The 22,448-nt window shown below is 36.5% G+C and overlaps 1 long non-coding RNA gene across 1 annotated transcript in view; it reads left to right on the forward strand.

The window, feature by feature from the left end:
* The window catches only part of LOC150084147 (uncharacterized), a 367,749-nt gene extending 348,029 nt beyond the window's left edge, over positions 1-19,720 (forward strand). The window contains exon 5 of the long non-coding RNA XR_016547048.1: positions 19,571-19,720. This is a non-coding gene — a long non-coding RNA (uncharacterized LOC150084147). The remainder of the gene's footprint in view (positions 1-19,570) is intronic.
* Positions 19,721-22,448: the final 2,728 nt, after the last annotated feature.

Here is a 22,448-nt window from a genome sequence, read left to right on the forward strand (position 1 = left end):
AATTTAATCTTAAAGTTATTATGTATACTATATTTAGTATATATAATATGGTGAGGCTGGCATGTAACTAGCAGAAACTGATAGCTCATATTGTTATTGATGCATATATTGAGGGGCGCTAGCCCCAGTTCACGTGCCTTTTGATGTAAGCCTTATTCAGTAACGAAATTATGGTAATATTGATTGTTACATCGATTGTTTATTTTGTTAATATGGGAATTATCGTATTTCTCCATGTATAAGACGCTCCCATGTATAAGACGCACCTTAATTTTGGGGCCCGAAATTTGAAAAAAAAAAATTACATAAAGTTATTGAACTCAAGTTTTATTCATCATAAAATTCATACAACGAATCACTGTCTTCATATATTGCCTCGTCCTCAGTTCCATCTATGGCATTTGAAATGCCACACTTCTTAAATGACTTGACAACGATCGCAATCTTGATATTATCCCAGGATCTTTTCACCCAGGTACAAACTTCTCCTATAGTTGGTTTCTTCACTCTTCCTGCTGGTGAAATATTGTCCCCAGAAGACCATCAATTGGTTCCATTCGTCTCTCATGACAGCTTTGAAGGGTTTGTTAATGCTGACATCAAATGGTCTGAGCTGGGATGTCAAGCCTTCAGGTATGATGGCAAGTTTTGTTTTTTGCTCTGCAGCAATCTTCTTTGTATTTTCCGTTATGTGTGCCCTGAACTGATCAAGCACCAATAGGGCAGGTTTGCGTAAGAGCCCACCTGGTCTCCTGCTCCAAACTTTCTCAAACCAGATCTTCATCCCATCCTGATCCATCCAACCCTTGTCATGAATGTGGACAATCACTCCTCAAGGAATGTCTTCTTTTGGCATTGTTTTGCGTTTGAAAATCAGCATAGGAGGCAGCTTGGTTCCATCAGCACAACAAGCTAGAACAACTGTATAATGGCTCTTTTCATGTCCACTTGTCTTCACAGTTACAGTTTTCACCCCCTTCTTATCAACAGTTCTGTTACTTGGGACATCAAATTGAAGAGGGACTTTGTCCATATTTGCAATCTGTCCCATCTCAATTGTTGTTATTTGGTTTTTTTTTTTTTTTAGGAACATTAGCAACTAAGGCCATATTGCTCCGGGATATGCGGTGGTCATTCCCTGACCTTTCCGCATCCTCCGTATTTGGTGGTGATGGGCTCGAACCCCGGTCTAATCAAGAAGCGTGTGCTATGCACTGCTGCTCCTTCCCACCTGGCTACGGAGGTGCCTGTCCCAACTCAAACTGATGTGTCTTCCGACATTGAATGACAAAACGATGAAATTCAAGGACCTTCTGCTCATATCTTTTGGGCAAGTCTGGTGCGTGTACGCATGCTTATTCCATTCTGTTTCATGAACCTGAAGCACCAATTGTGTCCTCCTTTGAAATCAGTAACTTCTTTTTCATCAGCAATTCTTCTTGCCTCATGCACAAGAATTCAAGAATTCCAATTGCCCTTTGCTCCTCAATCCATATCTCAATCCAAACAAGAATTCCAATTGCCCTTTGCTCCTCAATCCATATCTTCAATTCCCTCTCTAAATCAGGCCATTTTGCTGACTTGCCTCTAATGTCCTTCTGCTGTGGCGTTTTCAGTAGGGGTTTCTTCTTCCCGTAGCCAGTCTTGGATTGTTTTCTCAGTTGGAGGAGGACCAAACTTACCTTCAGCAGCACGATTTCCATTCACTTTTGTAAACTGGATCACTTTTAATTTGAATACAGCACTGTACGAAAATCTTTTCTGAGCCATTTCTGGGCAGAAAGTGGCAAAACGTAACCTAATATACTGGTAACAAGTGCGAAACAATGAGCGCAAAGACAAGTGCGAAATTCAAGTAAAAAAAAATCAACAACCACTGTATAAGACGCACCTAGTTTTTAGACCCTATGACTTAGCTAAATATTGACACAGTTAGGGCCCTTTGCAGGTTATGGTTACACCTTTTTATTAAGCTTTATAGTTTGAAATAAAAATAAATATCTCGTGTGTGTATATATATATTGAAATAAAATGTGCAATCAGTACTGAAATAAGAGCTGATTTGTTGGCAGAAGTGATAATGCCAAATTAAGCAATTTTTACACTTTTAATATATTAAAGTATTTGTGAAACTATTTTCAGATGTTTTATTTTCCTATAGTGTTATCTCCCCCCCCCCCCAACATGAAGGCTGGGATCGCCCTTCGGAATACCTGGTGTCAGTGATGGAAGCAATCAACTGAAATGGATCTATTTTTATCCTAACCAATCAAAAATATTGGTAAAGTCAATGAAAAGTGCATAAAACCAATTATTTGGTTCAAGTTTCAATCTGCTTACAAAATCTTAAGGATGCACTAAGAAATATTACTTTAATCACCTATTCATTTGGCTATTTCAATAGCATCTAAAATATTTTAATAATTTTCATTCAGTTGTGCTTATTACTTGGTGTGCAGAGTGAGTTAATTATTTGGTTTGGTTTTTTTTTTTTAGGAGCATTAGCAACTAAGGCCATATTGCTCCAGGGATATGCGGTCGTCATTCTCTGACCTTTCTGCATCCTCCTTATTTGGTGGTCATGGGCTCAAACACCGGTCTAATCAAGAAGCGTGTGATACGCACAGCTGCTCCTGCCCACCTGGCTATGGAGGCGCCGCCGAGTGAGTTAGCAGTATATCTAATTATATAACTAATATATAGACCAACACACAAGCTTTTTATCTCCAGCTTGTCCACCAGATAGAATCATTCATTTATATAAAGTTACTTGTCATTTATTGAAGGATTGTTTTCTACAGCAACATGTGCAAGGGACAACCAGAGGTTGTAATACCCTTGATCTGGTTATCAGCAGTGATTATTCATGTATTAAGAATTTGCAGATAAAAGGAACCACTAGGTGACAGTGATCACAGTGTACAGATGTGGGATCTACTTAAAGATGTAACTACCATCAAAAGTAAAGGGAAGGGTTTTGTTTTTGTAAAGGTGATTAGAGTGGTGTCAGACAGTTTTTAAATTCTGTACAGTGGGATCAACTGATGATGCTAAAAACAGCGAATTCTAAATGGGAAGCCTTCAGGGACATAATCTGGGAGGGTACTAGGCTTTTCATACCAACTAAGAAATACTGTTCAAGATTTAGACCTAAATGGATGTCAGATGAACTAATGAGGCTCATGGCAGAGAAGAAAAATGCATGGGATGCATATAAATTATCAGGTGACACAGAAGCCTATAGCAGATATAAGCTTGTCTGTAATCAAGTCACAAAGGAGGTTAGGTAGGCGAAGGCAGATTACGAAAAATCCTTGGCAAAAGATGCAAAGAAAAACAACAGACTTCTTTGCTTATGTCAACTCTAGAAGGGAGAGGATGAATTAGATTGGTCAACTTGACATTGGTGGTTTGACTGTTGATGATCCTGCTCAGATAGCTGACAAACTGAATGAGTATTTTGCATCTACTTTTCACACACGAGGAATTCTGTAAGGAAGGGGAGCACAGAAGCTTACTAAACTAACAGGGAACTAAATGATTTTGTAATAATGGAGAGTAAAGTGAAGGAGAAATTGTTGAGGATAAACATAAAAAAGGCAACTGGGGTGGATGGAATCTATCCAGTTATATTGAAGGAGGCAGCAAGGGAAGTAAGCAAACCCTTAGCCATAATTATGAGAGCATCTTTAGATTCAAGGGAGGTCCCCATAGATTAGAGATGTGCAAATGTATCCCCAATTCACAAAGGGGGTTCAAAGGGTGTAACAAGTAATTATAGACCTGTCAGTTTAATTTCTTTTCTGGGGAAAATAATGGAGTCACTGATTAAAGAAGTGATGCAGGATCACTTAGACAAGATGCAGTAATATTTCAGACAGAGCATGGGTTTGTTAAGGGGAAGTCTTGTCTGACCAATTTGATTGGATACTACAATGTGGTCACAAGGGAACTGGATACAAAAAATAATTTTGATATCATGAAATCCATGATATTTTGATATCATGAATTTCAGGAAAGCTTTTGATACTGTTGCACATAGAAGACTGTTGTACAAATTGGAGCAGTATGACATTAAGGGCAAATTGCTGCAATGGATAAAGGGATGGTTGAGTGGGAAATGGCAGTGTGCACTAATAAATGGACACTGCTCTACACGGACTAATGTTATTAGTGGAGTCCCCCAGGGTTTGGTGCTGGGCCCATTGTTGTTTTGTCTATTTATCAATGATATAAATGAAGGTATATCGGGCTTAATGTTGAAATTTGCAGATGATACAAAGGTTGGCAGGTTTGTTAATGACAGTAAAAACAGTATGCTACTGCAACAGGATCTAGAAAGTTAGGCAGATGGGATGAGAAGTGGCAACTGAAGTTTAATATTGACAAATGCAATGTAGTGCATATGGGTAGCAGTAACCCTAGAGTAACGTACCGTGTGGTACTACACTCAGGGAGGTAAAAAATGAAAAAGACCTGGGAGTAATTGTGTAGTCAGATATAAAGTTTTCTGAACAATGCAGACAGGCTGCCAGAGCAGGTCATGGGGTATTGTCAATTTTGCTAGCAGAGACAAGGTGATTATCCCTTTGTATAAAGCAATGGTCAGGCCACACCTTGATTACTGAATACAGGTCTGGAGGACACATTTTAGGAAGGATGTAGAGTTGCTAGAATGAGTACAGAGAAGGGCAATAAGATTGTTGAGAGGAACAAAGTGGCTCTCTTACCAAGAGTGGCTTAAATTCTGCAAGTTGTAGCTTCTGGAGACTAAGCACCTGCGAGGTGATCTGATTGAGATATATGAGGCCTTGATTGGTTTGAGCAGGCTCAATGCTGATGGGATACTTCCACTTGCCCAGATTAAGAACCCGAGGGGGCACAGATTTAAATTGAGGAAAAGACAGTTATAAAATTGATGTGCGGAAGTTTGCTTTGTGAATTGCTGAACAGATTTCCATCTGTTGTGGAAGTTGATAGCTTAAATAAATTTAAGGCTGAACTAGACAAACATTTGGAGTTACCGGATGGGTGAAATGGGAATGTTTTTTTTTTTTTTTTTTTTTTGCTGATGCTGTATAAGCTTGCTTTCTTTCGTCATATGCCTCAACTAATGCTAATTTCCCTCAGGCACATTGGGTATTAAGTACTGAATGAACATTCAGTGACGTTGTTGTTGTGGGGATGGCACATAAGCTGCTTTGGCTATAATGTGCCTATTCATTTATTGTATGAATAGATGAGAAATTCTCATAACGTCAGAAAAGGCTGAGATCAGAAATAATTAAAAACTCTAATCTGCTTCAGAAAGTTGAAGAATTCAGAAACATTTGCACTGTCATCAATAAGATTCTCTAGATTTATTGGTTTCCGAAGGTTAATCAATGAAAGCAAGGTTGAATTTCTGTCTTGTTTAGAGTATGAGCATTCAATGAGAATATGTTTAACAGTCAGATTTATATAACAATGTGGACACTGATGGATCATCTCTTGTGAGTAAATGAAGGTAGGTAAGATGTGTATGACCTATTTTTGTTCTTGAAAGGACTATTTCTTCTCGTCTTGAGGTATGGACACTGGAATGCCAAATTTTTGGATACTGTTTAAACTGCAAGAGTTTATTATTAGTTTGAGAGTGCCAGAGTGCTGTCCATTTTGATAGGCATGCAGCATGAATGATTTGTGGATAGTCTGATGCTGGAACAGGGATATTGGTTAAATCTAAGGTAGTTGGATTTTTTTGAAGCTTTATCAGCCAGTTCATTACCAGAAATTCTGGAATCCAACAGAAGGTCACTAGTTGATGGCATTCTTCAATCTGCAGTAATAATCTTCTAATTTCATTTAGAACAGGGTGAACTTTATCTGAGGAGTTACATAATGCCATAATTGAGCTGAGGGAATCAGTGTAAATAACAAATTTTAATGATCAGTCAGAATAAAGATTTTCTAAGGCTAGTTTAATTGCATATAATTCTGCTGAGAAGATACTGAATTCAGATGGAAGGGATGCTAAAATAGTGGTATTTAGGAACACTGCTGCTGCTCCAACGTTTGAGTTAGATTTAGAGCCAGCTGTATAAATTGGAGAAAAATCAATATATCTGCTAATGTGAACTGCATGAAGTTGTTTCACATTTGACCCTTGTAGAATATTTTTTCCCCATTGGCAGAGAGGTAAGTGTCACAGGTCGGTAGAAGAGGAGAAGTCCATGGTGGGAAGCGCACATTACTATCTGTTGTACAGAATGAATGGAAACATTCCAAACCTGCATCAGTTGAAGAAGGCGAGGACCAGCTGGTTTTACTATGCTAGGTTTTCTAACGGTGGATTGAATAAGTATGACTGAACTAGATGCGAGATACAACTTTGTATTTTGGCAGCATACTTCAGTAGCAGTGTTTTTCCATGTAAAGTTAGCGGTGGGAGTCATGAGCATCAATGTAGAGGCTATGTGCTGGCAATGTTCTGAAAGCCCCAAGTGCAATCCTCAAGGTACTGTGCTGAACTGGATCAAGCCAGCGCAAAGCACTTGCTCTGGCAGAATCATAGAGAGGAGCACCATAATCGAGACAGGATCTGATTAATGCCCTGTATAACCGAAGCAGAGGGGTGCGATCTGCACTCCATGTTAGGGCGGATAAAGTTCTGAGTATATTTAACTTTTTTAAACAGGAAGTACATACATTTTTAATATGGTCTAAGAAATTTAATTTGTTGTCAAGGATTTATCCTAGTAATTTGATGTTAGTAGTGACTGGGATGGAGACATTGGAAATTTGAAGTTCAGCATCCAGATGAAGTTTGTGTTGTCTACAAAAATGGATAACAATTGTTTTCTGCTGAGAGTCGATAGCCGTTAAGCCTGGCCCATTGTTGTATTTTATTAAGCGATATCTGAAGTTGTTGTTCAATAGATCTCATATTTTGGGAATGACAGGAAATGGAAAGGTCATCCATATAAAGGTACGTCTGAACTGTGTTTGGAAGCTGTTTAGTGATGGAATCAGTTCTAAGAGCAAAAAAGAGTGGCACTCAATACTGATTCCTGTGGAACACCTTCTTCCTGAATGAAAGTTGCAGAGAAGGCATGTTGGTATCTTACTTGAAATGATCTAGTGTGCAGAAAGTTCTGAACAAATATGGGAAGGTTGCCCCGTAGATCGAGAGAATAAAGATCACTAAGTATGCCATGCCACCATGTGGGTCAAAAGCCTTCTCTATATCTATCAAAACCATTACTAGATGTTTGTGTTTAATAAAGGCATTGCAAATGGCAAATTCAGCCTTGATCACGAGATCCAAGCATGACTTTTATTGAAAGCCATGTTGACTATGGCTCATTAGATGTTGTGACACAGTGATCCAGATGAGTCTACTGTGGACAATTTTTTCAAGGATTTTGCTGAGGCAGCTTGACAGAGATATTGGTCTATAGCTACGGGGTTTGGATGGATCTTTTCCAGGCTTTAGGAATGCCAAAACAATAGTGATGCCAAGAAGCTGAATAAACATTTTCTAAAAAAATGCAGTAGTAAAAGAACAGGAGGAGGAGTTAAGTTTTGTCATCAAGATGTTGCAGCATGACATAATAGATGCCATTTGGTCCAGTGGCACCATTGTGAGCTGTTTTAATGGCATGCAAAAGTTCGGAATATTGCAGAGGTTTGTTATATAGTAGAATGAGGGCAGTTTGGAAGTTAATAGAATACTGTTTTCTGTTTTTAATTTGCTGGAAAGGTGTAGTATAAACTGGTGTTGCTAAGATTTCAGCAAAAGCATTGCCCAAAGCATTAGCTATATCCGAAGGACTGGATAAATCTTGCTCATTCCAGGAGAGGACTGGAGGAGGTATGGTCTGAAACTTACCAGAAAGCTGTCTAATTTTTTTCCAAATTATTTTACTGTCAGTGTTTCTGTTAATTTTTGATGCAAAACGGGTCCAGGATTCTTTTTGTTTGTCTTTGTACAAAACATGTTTTTGCCCTTAATTTTTTATAATTTATCACATTAGATGTGGTTGGATATTGCTGAAACAAATTCCAGGCTTTATTTTTTTGCTTTTGTGCATTTCTCATTCGAGCAATAATTATAATGCTTTTGGCCAGGGGGATTTGATAATGGTATTGTATCTTTGGCCACATTTAGTAGATGCAACATGATGTAATTTCTCACATCATCAATAGGCTGGAGATGGATTTTTCTCTCATCAAAAGAGATTGATGACTGAAATTTTGCCCAGTTTGCTCAGACAAATTTCCATTTTCTGCAGTGTTGAGTTAGAAGAGCCTGTGCTATCAATACCTTACATACGATTAGGAAATGATCACTGCCCATAGGGTCATTTATAACTTACCACTATGGTCGGGACCAGTACTGGAGAAAAAATGGAGAGATCTATTGCTGAAGTATGTCCAGTTGGGAGCTGAATGTGAGTGTACGTGCCAGTATTCAGTATGGCAAGGTTTAGTCCCTCTAAAAAGCTTTCAATGAGTCAACCCCATCTATCTAATTTAGTAGTGCTCCATAAGGGGTAGTGCCCATTAAAGTCCCCTAATATACAGAGAGGTGGAGGTATCTGTATGATGAGGTCTTCAAGTTCTTTTAAACAGTAAGTAGATTGAGACTAGTGTTATTGCAATATGGAGAGTTATATGTACAGCAACAGCTTCTATTTCAGTTTGAAGTGGGATATGCTTAGTTGGAATCTTTGAATTTATTAGGATTGCTACACCACCACAGGCAGCATTTGCTGTATTACGATCTCTTCGATAAAGGCAATGGTTTTTATCGAAGGAGAAATTTGTGAGGTTAGCCAAGTTTCTTGAAGACAAAGAGTAACTGGAGAATACCAGTTAATTAGATCATGGATATCATCTGTTTTGCAACGAAAGCCTCTGCAGTTCCATTGTAAAATACAAGGCATTATTTGTGTTTAATTGTTGGAGCTGTATCTGACTGCTTTTTGAAGGTGACTGGCTTATGATGTTCCAATTTTGGTTTATCTTTTTTGGATAAAACTGGCCGACCAGTGTCCATTTCTTCTTCAGCGTAGATTTCTAAAATGGGATCTTCATGTATAGATGTGCCATCTGTATCCGTGGTTGTGTCCTGGGTATTTTTCATTGCATTTCAGTTTGTAATAGCAGATGTAGTAGCACTCATTGGAGGAGGAGATGCCGCCGGTATTGTCAGAGGAGTATTATTTGTCTGGTCTGAGAGTTTGGGTTGTTGTTTACGTATGCTTGGTTGTTGCCAATCAGAAATTGATTTATTAGTGGGAACTGTGACATCTGTTTGAGTGGAGACTGGTATTTTTTTAGTACATTAGCATAGATAATATTTTTGTTTCTAGTAAACGTAACTAGTTTTCTTGCTTCTTGGTAGCTGACTTTATTCTCGACCTGGTATTTTACTATTTTTTTCTCAGGTTTCCATTTTTCACAAGTTTTGGAATATGCAGGGTGGTCACCTTTGCAATTTGGACAGGTCATTTTTGTTGTTTGTTTGTTATTTGATTTTTAGGAGCATTAGCAACTAAGGCTATATTGCTCTGGGATATGCAGTGGTCATTCCCTGACCTTTCCGCATCCTCCGTATTTGGTGGTGACGGGCTCGAACCCCGATCTAATCAAGAAGCGTGTGCTACGCACTGCTGCTCCTTCCCACCTGGCTACAGAGGTGCCTATGTCATTTTTGTAGCCAAACAGTCACTTTGATTGTGATCTGAGGACCCACAATTGGGGCAGACAGGAATTCCTCTGCATACACTTTGTGAGTGGCCATACTTTTGGCATTTATAACATCTTAAAGGGTTGGGAATATATGGGCTAATGCGGAAAAGTAAATAACCTACTTTTACAGAGGCGGGTAAGTTAAGGTATTGAAGGTGAGAATAATATTTCTGGTAGGCATAAATTGGTTATCTCTTTTAGTCATTATATGTTTTGCTTCAATTAAATTTTGTCCCTGCAGCTCTTGGGTTATTTCTTCCTTGGTGACGTTTAATAGATCCCAACTGGATATGACACCCTTAGATGAATTTAGGGTTGTATGAGGAGATATTTTTATTGGAATGCCAGCAAAGTTCGTAAGTTGTGAAAGTTTCTCCGATGTCTGTGGTTAGTAGTTTCCACTAATAGGTCTCCTGATTGCAGTCTCAATCTTAGGAGATCCTGCAATACCTTCCAGATGTTTTTGAATCACAAAGGGAAACAGTTTGCTCATAGGCTGACTAGTGAGGGAGTGGAAAATTAGAAACGATGGGCAGGGTTGTTCCATCCTATCAGTCTTTTTGTATTATTATTTCCTAAGTCGTGATTGGAGTCATGGTCAATGTAATTTTCTGCTCGAAGGCTCTAAAGGGTGGATAAGTATTTTTATCCATGATGGCTCCTTTTGGCCCTGGGGGTTTGTCTTTACCACCCAGGTTACTGGCACTGCCATGGGGAGGCAGGAGCAGTGCCACAAGGTGACCAAGCAGCTATTAGTTGTGTTAGTGATAAAGGAAAAAGAAACAGAAAGGTGTCTTTCCTTTCTGGGCCTTTGCCTCCTTCTTGTAGAACAAAGGGGCTACTGCAATATAAAATGAGAAAAACGGTATTCAGAAATAAACAGAAAATGTAATGGCAAAAGCTCTTTAGATAGTTCACTTTGGTAAAAACACTGAGATCACTTGGTCAAGGAACGCTTGGCACCTGGAGCCTCAGTGACTTGAATCAGTGATTCAATTAAATTATTCACTCACTGGCATTGGCTACTATACTGAATGAGGACTTTATTTTGAAATGACTCAAGTTAGCCAAATCACTCATTTTGTCCATCACTACTCTGCGTCTCTGCCCTAGACAAAATAACTCTTCCTTCACTTGAAGTTTTTTAGAAATTCCTAGTAGGAACTGAAAAATTTTAAAAAAAGTAGAACTAAGTGCAGTCTATTTCATATAAGTGCTAGACTATCTTTGATTAAACTGTTTTCCCAACCAAAAATTCTAGCCTTCCTATATTTCTTGCATAAACCTATATTTAAAAATTCTTCCCCATTTCCATATTTAGCATTCCTAGGAAACACAAGTTTCCATATTTCTGTATAATTGCTAACACCATACTACAGTTTTCCATTAATAGTTCTTTACATAATTTAAATGTTTGTTCTCCAATCTGATCCATGAACAAGTCTAGATATAACAATGCTGCATGTTAGTCTAATTCAAAACATCACTAGTTTCTTCATGAAACAAATAAAATTATTAAACTCTATTCACTACCATTAGTTCTTCACAATTCAATTTTTTGCTTTTTTTACACTAATTACTCAGCAAATTTCAATTTGCTGAGTAAAAACAGCAATTCAAGCAATATACATCTCCAAAGAATAAAAGGACATGTATATATTTAAAAATGTGTGAAGAAAACTTGGACTGGATTTGACCAATCCTGTCCAAGATATACTTAAAGCAATTTAAAAATTTGCTTATATCGAGCCCAATCATCTGGCATTCCAAAACACTGGATGGGAATGAAAAACAATGATCTTACCACGCCAAAACCAGTGTTTTGGTAGGCAATTAAACACAGCCCACAGCCACCAAACTCTAGAAAAGAATGTTCCCGTATTGTAGTTTTAAAAACTTGGTAACCGTATACCCTGTAAATATAGCTCTACACAAAAAAAGGTTGTTCTGTACATTTCATATATCCTTATTATCTCCCATTGCTGTAAATTTCTTGAGTATTCTATTCACTTCTTTAAAGCTCTTGTCACCAGCATTTCTCTTTAGCTTGCTGATATTTACTAAAGATCACAATCTAAAGTTCAAGTTCTCACTTGAACTTTAGATTATGATCTTTAGATATGCATGAAAGGATGGCCTGAAAAACAGAAAGAACACCAAGAAACTGCGTTAACCAGCCAAATTACAGATCTCAATCCCAGTGAGCATCTGTCGGTAAACTGGAAAGTTGCATTCATCAGCACAATCCTCTGCCCACATCACTGTAGGAACTGAAGACAGATCAGTTACATCAATTGCCCAATATTTTATATGTTGCATTTCAACACACTGTTGACTCCATGCCGCATCACGTTGGGGCAGTGATTCTGGCCATTGGCAGTACAACATGCTACTGTATTAGTAAAGTAATCAGGCAGTGTGCAATATCTGGGGTAATTTTAACTTCCCAGATATTGATTGGAACTTGTCGAGTTGGGTTGGTCACTCGCATATTAGCAAGACTTTTGTGGATTTATTGGATGATTGTTTTCTACAGCAGCAGCATGTTTGAGAGACAGCTAGAGGGAGTAATACTCTTGACCTGATTATCAGCAGTGATTCTTCATGCATTAAGAATTTGCATGATAAAGGAACCACTAGGTGGCAGTGATCACGGTAAAGGAAGGGTTTTTGCTGTTGTAAAGGTGACTGTGGTGGTTTCAGACAGATTTTAAATTCTATACTGTGGGATCAATTGATGATGTTACAAACAGCAAATTCTAAATAGGAAGCATCATTCAAGAAAGTAATCTTCAAAGCTACTAGGCTTTTCATACCAACTAAGAAATACTGTTCAAGGTTTGGGCCTAAATGGATGGAAGATAAACTAGAGACTCGTGGCTGAGAAGAAAAATGCATGGGATGCATATAAATTATCAGCCAACACAGAAGCCTATGGTAGATATATTAGCTAGTCTGTAATTAAGTCACAAAGGAGGTTAGACAAGAAAAGGCAGATTATGAGAAATCTTTGGCAAAGGATGCAAAGAAAAACAGCAAAGACTTCTTTACTTATGTAAACTCTAGATGGAAAAGGATGAATCAGATTAGCCCACTTGACATTGACGGTTCGATTGTTGATGAACATGCTGACGTAGTTGACAAAGTGAATGAGTATTTTGCATCTATGTTCACACAATAGGAAGTTTGTAGGGAGAGGCCAGACGCTTATCAAACCCTGGCAGGGAGCTAAATGATTTTGTAATAACTAAGAGCAAAGTGGAGGAGAAATTGTCAAAACTGAACATAAAGGCACATGGGGTGGGTGGGATCTATCCAGTTATATTAAAGAAGGCAGCAAAGGAAGTAAGCAAACCCTTAGTCATAATTATGAGAGCTTCCTTGGACTCAAGGGAGGTTCCTGTGGACTGGAGATGTGCAAATGTGTCCCCAATTCACAAAGGGGATCAAAGGGTGACACTAGTAATTATATACTTGTTAGTTTAACTTCTGTTCCGAAGAAAATAACGGAGTCACTGGTTAAAGAGGCATTGCAGGATCATCTAGACAAAACTGCAGTTATAGTTCAAACACAGCATCTGTTTGTTAAGGGGAAGTCTTGTCTGACCAATTTGATTGGATACTATGATGTAGTCGCAAAGAACTGGATGGAAAAATAATTTTGATATCATATACTTTGATTTTAGGAAAGATTTTGATACTGTTGCACGTGGAAGACTACTGTACAAATTGGAGCAGTACGGCATTAAGGGCAAGTTGCTATAATGGATAAAAGGATGGTAGAGTGTGAAAAGACAGAGTGGTAATCAATAGACACTACTCTTCGTGGACTAATTTGTTTAGTGGAGTCTCCCAGGGTTCAACTTTGGGCTCCTTGTTGTTTTCTGTATTTATCAATGATATTGATGAAGGTATATCAGGCTTAATGTCTAAGTTTGCAGGAGATACTAAGGTTAGCAGTAATGATGGCACACTACTGCAACAGGATCTATAAAAGTTGAGCAGATGTGAGAAGCGGCAACTGAAGTTTAACATTGACAAATGTAAAGTAGTGCATATTGGTAGCAGTAACACCAGAGTAATGTACCAATTGGGTGGTACTACACTCAGGGTAGTGGAGAATAAAGAGGACCTGGGGGTAATTGTGCAGGCAGATATGAAGTTTGCTGATGAGTGCAGACAGGCTGCAAGAGTAGCTCATGGTGTCTTTTGCATGATATACAGTAATTTTGCTAGCATGGATAAGGAGGTCATTATCCCCTTGTATAAGGCAATGACAGGCCACACCTTGAATACTACACATAGGTGTGGAGTCCTCATTTTAGGAAGGATGTAGAGCTGCTGGAACAAGTACAGAAAAGGGCAACAAGATTGGTGTTTGGAACAAAGGGTTTCTGTTACCAAAAATGGCTTAAGTTCTGCAAATTGCAGCATCTGGAGACTAGGCACCTGCGAGATGAGTTAAGTTATGTGTATAAGGCCTTGAATGGTTGCTGATGGGATTTTTCCTCTTGCTCAGATTCCTCTGTATAAGGCAATGGTCAGGCCACACCTTGAGTACTGTGTGCAGGTCTGGAGGCCTCATTTTAGAAAGGATGTAGATTTGCTTGAGCGTGTACAGAGAAGGGCAACAAGATTGGTGAGGGGAATGAAGGGATCCTCTTATCAGGAGAGGCTTAAGTTCTGCAAATTGCAGCAGCTGGAGACTAGGCACCTGCGAGGTGATCTGATTGAGGTGTAATAAGGCCCTGAATGGGTTGAGCACACTGAATTCTGATGGGATCCTTCCAATTGTTCAGATTATGAACCTAAGAGGGCGTAAATTCAAATTAAGAAAAGACAGATGTAGAATCAATGTGTGGAAATTTGCCTTTAGCCAGCGGGTGGTTAATTGCTGGAACAAACTTCCATGTGTCGTTGTGGAAGTTGTTAGGTTAAATAAATTTAAGGAGGAACTGGACAGGCATTTGGAGGGAATGGTGTGATATTTTATTTTTTTTTTTTTTGGATGATGCTGCATAAGCTCGTACACTTGCTTTCTTGCATCACATGCCACTACTACTAGTAGTAGTCACCAGAGGGGACATAAATTCAAATTGAGGAAGGATAATTGGAGAATGGATATGCAAAAATTAGCCTTTAGCCAGTGAGTGGTTGATAGTTGGAAGAAACTAAACTTCCATCTGTTGTAGTGGAGGTCAACAACTTAAAATTTAAGTTGAAGGCAGAAATACAAACATTAGGACTGAATGGATGGATGAAATGGGAAGGTGTGTTTTTTTTTTTTTTTTTTTTTGGTGGCTGATACTATATAAGCTTGCTTTCTTGCATCATATGCCTCTACTAATGCTAATGTTCGTGTAAGTGCATAAAAGCAGAGGCATATGATGATCAGCGGGAAAAAAAAAAAAAAGTGCTGATGGAACTTAAATTAAAACATGTTGTTCCTCCTATATTTTCCTTCGTACCATCTAAAAAACCTCCATCCATAAGAAAATTGTTTACTTCTTAAACTTGAAAAGTTTTCTAAAAATTCAACTGCAGACACTGTTGAACAGTGTAATGATTCTATATGTAATACTTTTTAAATTTGTACTTTTGAGAAATGTAAGAATAAAATTATAGATGAGTTAAAACATGTTATTTCAAAAACTAAAATTAAATAACTATACAAAAAAAAAAAATAATAAAAATTTAGAGCTCAACAAGCTGTTTAGAAATTTAAGAGTGTTTTACTCAAGGTTTTTAATTTAAGATTAGCAGACATGTATTTCTTAACAATCAAAGCCTTCTTGTATAAGATATTCTAATGAGACAATATGCACAGCATTGGTATTAAGATTTAGTGGCAGTTCTAGAAGTTCAACTTCCATCTTTATAAACCTTACATATGTTACAGAATTGGAAATTTGAGAAATGAAATACTGTATCATGAAAGTTTCATTTTCTTAAATTTAAGGTTGATGCATGGGTTGATCAAGAAATACAATATATACTCATTTTCGATGAAACTTAACTCCCAGCACTGATATAGCTACCATATTTATTATGGTGAGGTAACATGAACAAATCACACAAATTGACTACCCATGCACTGATTTTCATATCAGGTGGTATATTACACAACAGGGGAACAACCCGAGTAGTCAAGAGCAATAAAGGGGTATCCTTACCAAAAAAAAAAAAGGCTTCGGTTCTACAAACTGCAGCACTTGGAAACTAGGCACTTGAAGGAGACCTGACTGAAGCAGTTAAGGCTTTAAATGGATTGAGTAAACTTAATAATTATGGTATTACCCTTTTTTTGGACAATAACTACACAATGGGATATAAACTTAAATTGAAAGAGGATAATTGCAGGATAGATTTGTGAAAATTTGCCATTCAGTCTGAGAGTATTGAGTGCTGGAACAAACTTACGTCTGGTATTGTGGAAGTTGGTAGTTTGAATAAATTTAAGGAAGAATTAGACAAATTATTAGAGGGATTGGACTGATGAGGTGTGTTTCCCCCCCCCCTTCAAGTGATGCTGTAAGAAGCTTGCTTCCTTGCATCATTTGCCACTACTACTACTACTAATAATAATACTAGTAGTACTTGATATAATAAAGCAAGCTGAAGAAATCATATCTGTTAATGGCATCACTTTTGATGTAGGATCAGTAAGTGTGTCTGTGCTATCCCACATCCATATCATTGTGAGGGAGGAGGATCATCAGTTTACTGCTGATCCAGCACACTATTTTAAAAATATTCAGCTATCATTTATCTAAATATGACCTTTTAAACAATATACATTCAAACCATTGAAGATCTCCCTGAATTTCAGGAACCTTTTAAAATTGTTTTATAAATTAACTGCAGGTATCTTTATTCGTTTAAATAAAATTAAAGTCTTTACAGCAAGAGATATTATCAATTATCATGAAGTAATACTGCTGTACAATTCATAGCCTTAGTTAGACAGTACACATATGACTACTACTTCATTTATATAATTTGATAATAATAAATCAATCAGTAAAGACAATATAAAAAACAAAAAAATAGCATTTCTTAAGGATATCATTGAAGTATTTCAAGAGATGGTAATTAATCGTTTTTCAAGAAAAAGTAATTTCAGAAATGGTAAAACGTACAAAAGTGTGGAAGTCAATTCAGAGTGGTATCATACTGAAAACCACTTCAATTTGGAAATTTCAAAAAAAAAAAAAAAAAAAAAAATTGGGAACAAAAGATTTAATTTTCTACTTACACAACATTTCAGCCCAAGACTTATTTCGAAAATATTTTCTGCAATGAGATACAAAAAAGAAGTTATTCTTACAACTTTTAATTTAAAAATAATTTGAATCAATATGTTTCACAGCATTTAAATATATTTCAAAGAGCAACTATGACAGTGAATTTTTACCATCATCATAATGACAGTAAAATGTTTTGTATTATGTAATAAGCTACATTTTTATTAGGTTTTCTGCCAATGGCAGGTCCATGCATACACTCAACTACTTCTTCATACCTCCCTAGTTTCAGCTATCCTCTTCATCTCCCTATATCCACCACCATCCCCTTTCAATTCATCATAGTTTCCCTCACTCTCCCCCCCTCACCTTTTCCCTCTGTTACATCGTTCATTAATTCCTCAACCTCAACAACACATGTCCAATTCAATTTCTCTTCCCCTTCCGGTTATTTCCAACATGTATACATTGGTGTGTGTGCGTGCGCACATGCACGCGCACACGCACACACACACACACACACTTGTATTTTACCTATAATTATATATTCTAGTAATGTTTGCCTCTGCTGCTTGGAGCAAGATGTCCGTTTAGTATATTATTATTTCACATTTTTTGTGCATATCTCTGCATACTGACATTATGCCTATTTCAAGATGGAATTATTTTCTGTCTATTCTCATTTTATAACCTCCCTCATAATTTAGTATTCCTATAGTTTTTCAGTTTATCCATCTGTGCAGCAGTCAATATTTACATTTTCTCTGTATGGCATGAAAGTTCTTGGTTCCAATAATAATATTGTTTCTTTCCTATTTATACAGTCTGAAAGCTGCAGCCATCCAATCTCATTATCTGGTTTTTGAAGTAGTGCAATGTCATTTATGGATTTAATGGCTTTTTGAGGAAATTAAATTCATAGTGTCTTCATTTTTCCCCCCCTCTTTCTTTTACTGTTGGATTCTTATAGTGACTTTCACATTTTTAGACCTTGGCTTTCCCTGGTGTCTTCATAGTGTCAGGATGATTAGTAACCATTAAAATCTTTTATTTTCATATCTTCATTTTTCTAAATTATTTTTATCTGCAGTAATATATTATTATTCCCCCCCACTGGTTTACCTTCTGATTCTTGTGATATTTCACTTTAGCCATTCTCCTCTATGACTTTTACTATTTGACTTTTTGGTAATGTTTGGTCATACTGGGATGGTATTTTCTACAATTTGTTAAAATTACTTTTCCTTTGGTTTCTGTGATGTTTTGGTCCCATCCACCCTCTTCTTTCTGTTTGGTGCTGCCTTTTGCCATTTTCAATCTCTAATTATATATTCCAGTGAAGTCTGACCCTGTTGAAGTGCATGAAATAATGCCTGCTCAGTATATTATTCTTTTCACTACGGTTTCTTTACTCTGCTTGTATAAATGTATGTACTGTATAAGTATTTTAAATATAATGATCAACATAACCTATTTTCTGAAAAAAATAGCAACATAAGTAATAATTTGAGGGCAAGCCAATAAACATTAATGAAGCAAGTATTAAGTACCAAAGATTTTCATGATTATAATTTTTGCAGTGTTAGTGAAATAAGCAGTAATTTGTACACTCACCCTGAAGTTTCCACAGTATGCAATTAATAAATATGCTAATACAATTTAATTACAAATATAGGCCAAGTAAATTGAAGCACACAGGTCCACATTTTCCTCTCTGGAGGACATCAAATAGTCTGTACTTAATGCATACCAAGTTCCTTTGAAGTGCTATGTACTCGAGGAGTGTAAAATCTCGCCTTGAGTATGTACAGAGTACATACTCAAGGCCGGATTTACACATAAGCTAAACAAGCTGCAGCTTAGAGCCACATATTACAGTGGGCCTCGTTCAACCTTAAATTATTTTTTAACATTGTCAGTGAACTGCTCAAGGGCCTCATACATGTTATAGCTCAGGGTCTCAACAAATTTAAATCCAGCTCTACTATGTAGCCCTAACAAATCATCAACCAAAATTTCAGCAGCTAACTGCTAAGATGGACAACACCCGTAAAGCATCGACAAGCAAACCTAATACGTAAATATCTTCTGTGAAGATATTTACGTATGTATTGTCTGTCAGAATTAGTATTTTGAGAAATTTGTGTATTTTTTTTTATGTTTTTGAAAATAACTTTGTAATAAGAAATATGCTTACTTAAAAAATAAAGTTATTTTTAAACTTTAATCAGTGTTATATATAAAATTTTGATATAAATAAAAATCAAAATATATCTGTATGAGAGCCACACTACAAACCTGTGTGAGCCACATGCAGCTCGAGAGCCATGCTATGGTCTATAATGATTCTTTAATTATGATGCAAATTAGATAATGATCTTTAAGGTTACATCTTTTTGGTTAAAAGAAAAAGAAAGTTCCATTATCATTCACTGTTCCCATGGCGTGAAATCCTTAAAGAAAATTTGTGAACATTTTTTTGGGCAACAACAAAACAAACAACTAAAAAATCTTGATTGAGAATTTTTAGAAGCCTACCAAAATCTCAGTTGCAATATCTCTAAAAATATACTTTTTCCATTTCCATTTAGATTTTTCTTCAGAAGACCCTGAGCATAGTGATAGAACACAGTGAATGTTTTCATCAAGATAACCTATTGCTACCATGGAGAAACATTACCAAGGAAGGTAGAAGCCCACTATGCTAGCAGACCATTGCTAGATATCAGAGAGGCTCCTAATAATTACAAAAGAAAAAGAAGCAGATTATACTTTTATGCCATTTATTGTAATTATGTTAAAATTTCATTAAAACTTTCAGTAAGTATAAGCTGCATTTCTCTCTAAATCTGTGGGTGCCAGGCAATGACCTGATTTCAATTTGGATTCAACTCATCAAAATCCACGAGACGCATATTTCAGGAGGAAAAAAAAAATCAAAAAAGCTTAAAATTTGTTGCCCGGTAATCAAATCCCCATCTATATATAGTGAACAACATAGTATTATGATCAGATTGAAAACAATAAATAAATAAATGACATAACTACAGATTTAATGGTGTGAGTCTGTTTTTCACATAAAATGAATACACAAAATTCTGTCTGAATTGTAGTTTTTATCCAGTGGCAATCAAACAGCATGATGTGAAAGCATCATGCTGTTTGATTGCCACTGGATATCAAACAGCATGATGTGAAAGCATCTGTACTCTGTTACCTGTTCAGAAAAACAAACTGGTGTAGCTAAACTACTTATAACACTGAATTGGCAGAAGTAAAGTGCAAAATACGTTCAATAGGTCTACTTTGAACTTACTATTATCTATCCATGAAGTAATTATTATGGCAATATCAATGTTAATATTAATTTGGTACAAATACGAGAGTAAATAACAGATGATTTACACATCCTGCTCAATATAAATTACATAGAATGTGTAATTCATGCACAATGTATAAAATTTTTTACAATTCAAAGTGTTTAAAAAAAATACATTAGTTTCAGTTAATTTTATTTTACAATAAAATTTCTTTATACTCCAACACATTTTTCCATTTTTTCTCAATTTTTAATAACTTTTAACCCTCTACTGGGCACATGAAAAGTATAACATTGGCAGGCATGTGGTGGACATTTTCCATCATTGTTATACTTGGAATAAAGGTAGCGTGAAATAATTCAAAATTGTTCACTTTTATAAGGGCATCTTAGTTTAAATCACAAAAATGATTGAAAACTAGTTCAAAGCAGACCAATGAGCACAACTATGAAAAAATTCATTTCTTATAAAAGTATATTTTTAATTAATTTTTTAAAATAAAACCCCATCTGAAAAGCTTCACGCTTGTTTTTTCACAATGCATTTTTTAATGTCTGCACTTAATTTTATTGTTATTATCAGCAAGCAAAACTCAAAAGAAACAATACAGGTGAAACCTGTTATAACGCAATGCTCAGGGTCCAAAGAATCACATTGCGATGTAAGCAGGATCGTTTTAGAAAATTCTAGCCATTTTTTGGCATTCAAACTTCATATGTACTATCAATTTTGATTGTCTCTTTTTTTTTGTGCAATAATTGTAATACTACATCTAAGAAAAATCATTCAAATAATAATGGAAATAATATGCAATTCAAGTGCAGACATTAAAACACAGACCTTTTGTCATAAAAACCAATCAATATTCACAAAAACTGCTTTTGTGAAAATTGAGCAGAAATAAAGAAAAAAAAAACAAAAACAATGCACTCCATGTTCTTGCAGAAAAAAAAACAAAAAAACAATGCACTTCATGTTCTTTCAACTACTAAGTAGACATTACTGAACAAACCTTTTCACATTTTAGTCGTTATTTTCAAGTCTTTCATTTTTAAAAAAAAAAACAATTAATGGTTGACTGTTTCGTTACAACTCTTGTTTCTTTTTAACAATTTCAATAAGGCATTTTAACTATAAAATTGAAAGGGAATCTACCTTTACTGTTTCAAGAAATTTAAGTCCAGTTTGCAAACCAGTCAGTGCCTTTGCGATCTTAGGTGGTAGCTCTAGCTCTTTGCCATCTTCGGTTGCATTTGGACCATGACTTTCGCCAGTAATGCTTTCAATTATTTCCGAGTCAGTAATGTGCTCATATGTAGGACAGTTGTTGTCCTCATCTACCCAACATTCTATTGTAGCCCCTCTTTCTCTATAAACGAACTGTGCCAGTACTTGCTCAGCATTGCCCACATCATCTTCTCTCAGGCCTTCATTAGTGTACCTTCTGAGAACTGGCCAGCTGCAGCGACATCTTCCACTATAAAGCCCTCAAAGTCATTCTCTGCATCACTGTCACTGGCTACTTGGGGGTTATCCGGGATCAGACTTGCTTCCAAATATGTTTCTCCAACATTTTGATATACACCTTTTCGTCACAGTTTCCCACGCTTCACCACCAATATAAAAAACTTCAATTAAGTTCAGCTTCTTTAAAAATAAGTTATACAATCCTCACTAGTGATTATTCACTGTATCAGTCTTGTGGAAGTTCATTTTAAATGATATAATCCCTTGATCCAGAGGCTGTATCTTTGATGTGGTGTTTTTCGGTAAGTAGTTCACTCGGATTTTACCATCTCTGCTTATTAGGTTATCGGCAGGAAGATGGATAGGGCAATTATTGAGCAGTAAGAGAGCTTTGGTATCCAGCCCTTGTTGCCGTAAGTTTACATACATCAGGTACAAACTGCTTATGAAACAAGTTTTCAAAAATACTAGAAGTCATCCATGCATTTTTGCTAAAGTCATAGAGGCCATATTTACACGATAGAAGCACTGCAGAAATTTAAACTTTCCTATGCAAAGTGTCTTCAGTATGCGATTTGGTTTACACAGAAGAGTACAGTCAAGTACAGCATCTACAGAAAGGTTAGACAGGATAGGAAGGGAGGAGGGGTTATGCTATTAGTTAAGAAACAAATAAAATCCA

This window comes from Mastigoproctus giganteus, chromosome 6 (assembly GCF_048544385.1).
Source record: "Mastigoproctus giganteus isolate SK-2022 chromosome 6, ASM4854438v1, whole genome shotgun sequence".
Lineage (NCBI taxonomy): Eukaryota > Metazoa > Arthropoda > Arachnida > Uropygi > Thelyphonidae > Mastigoproctus > Mastigoproctus giganteus.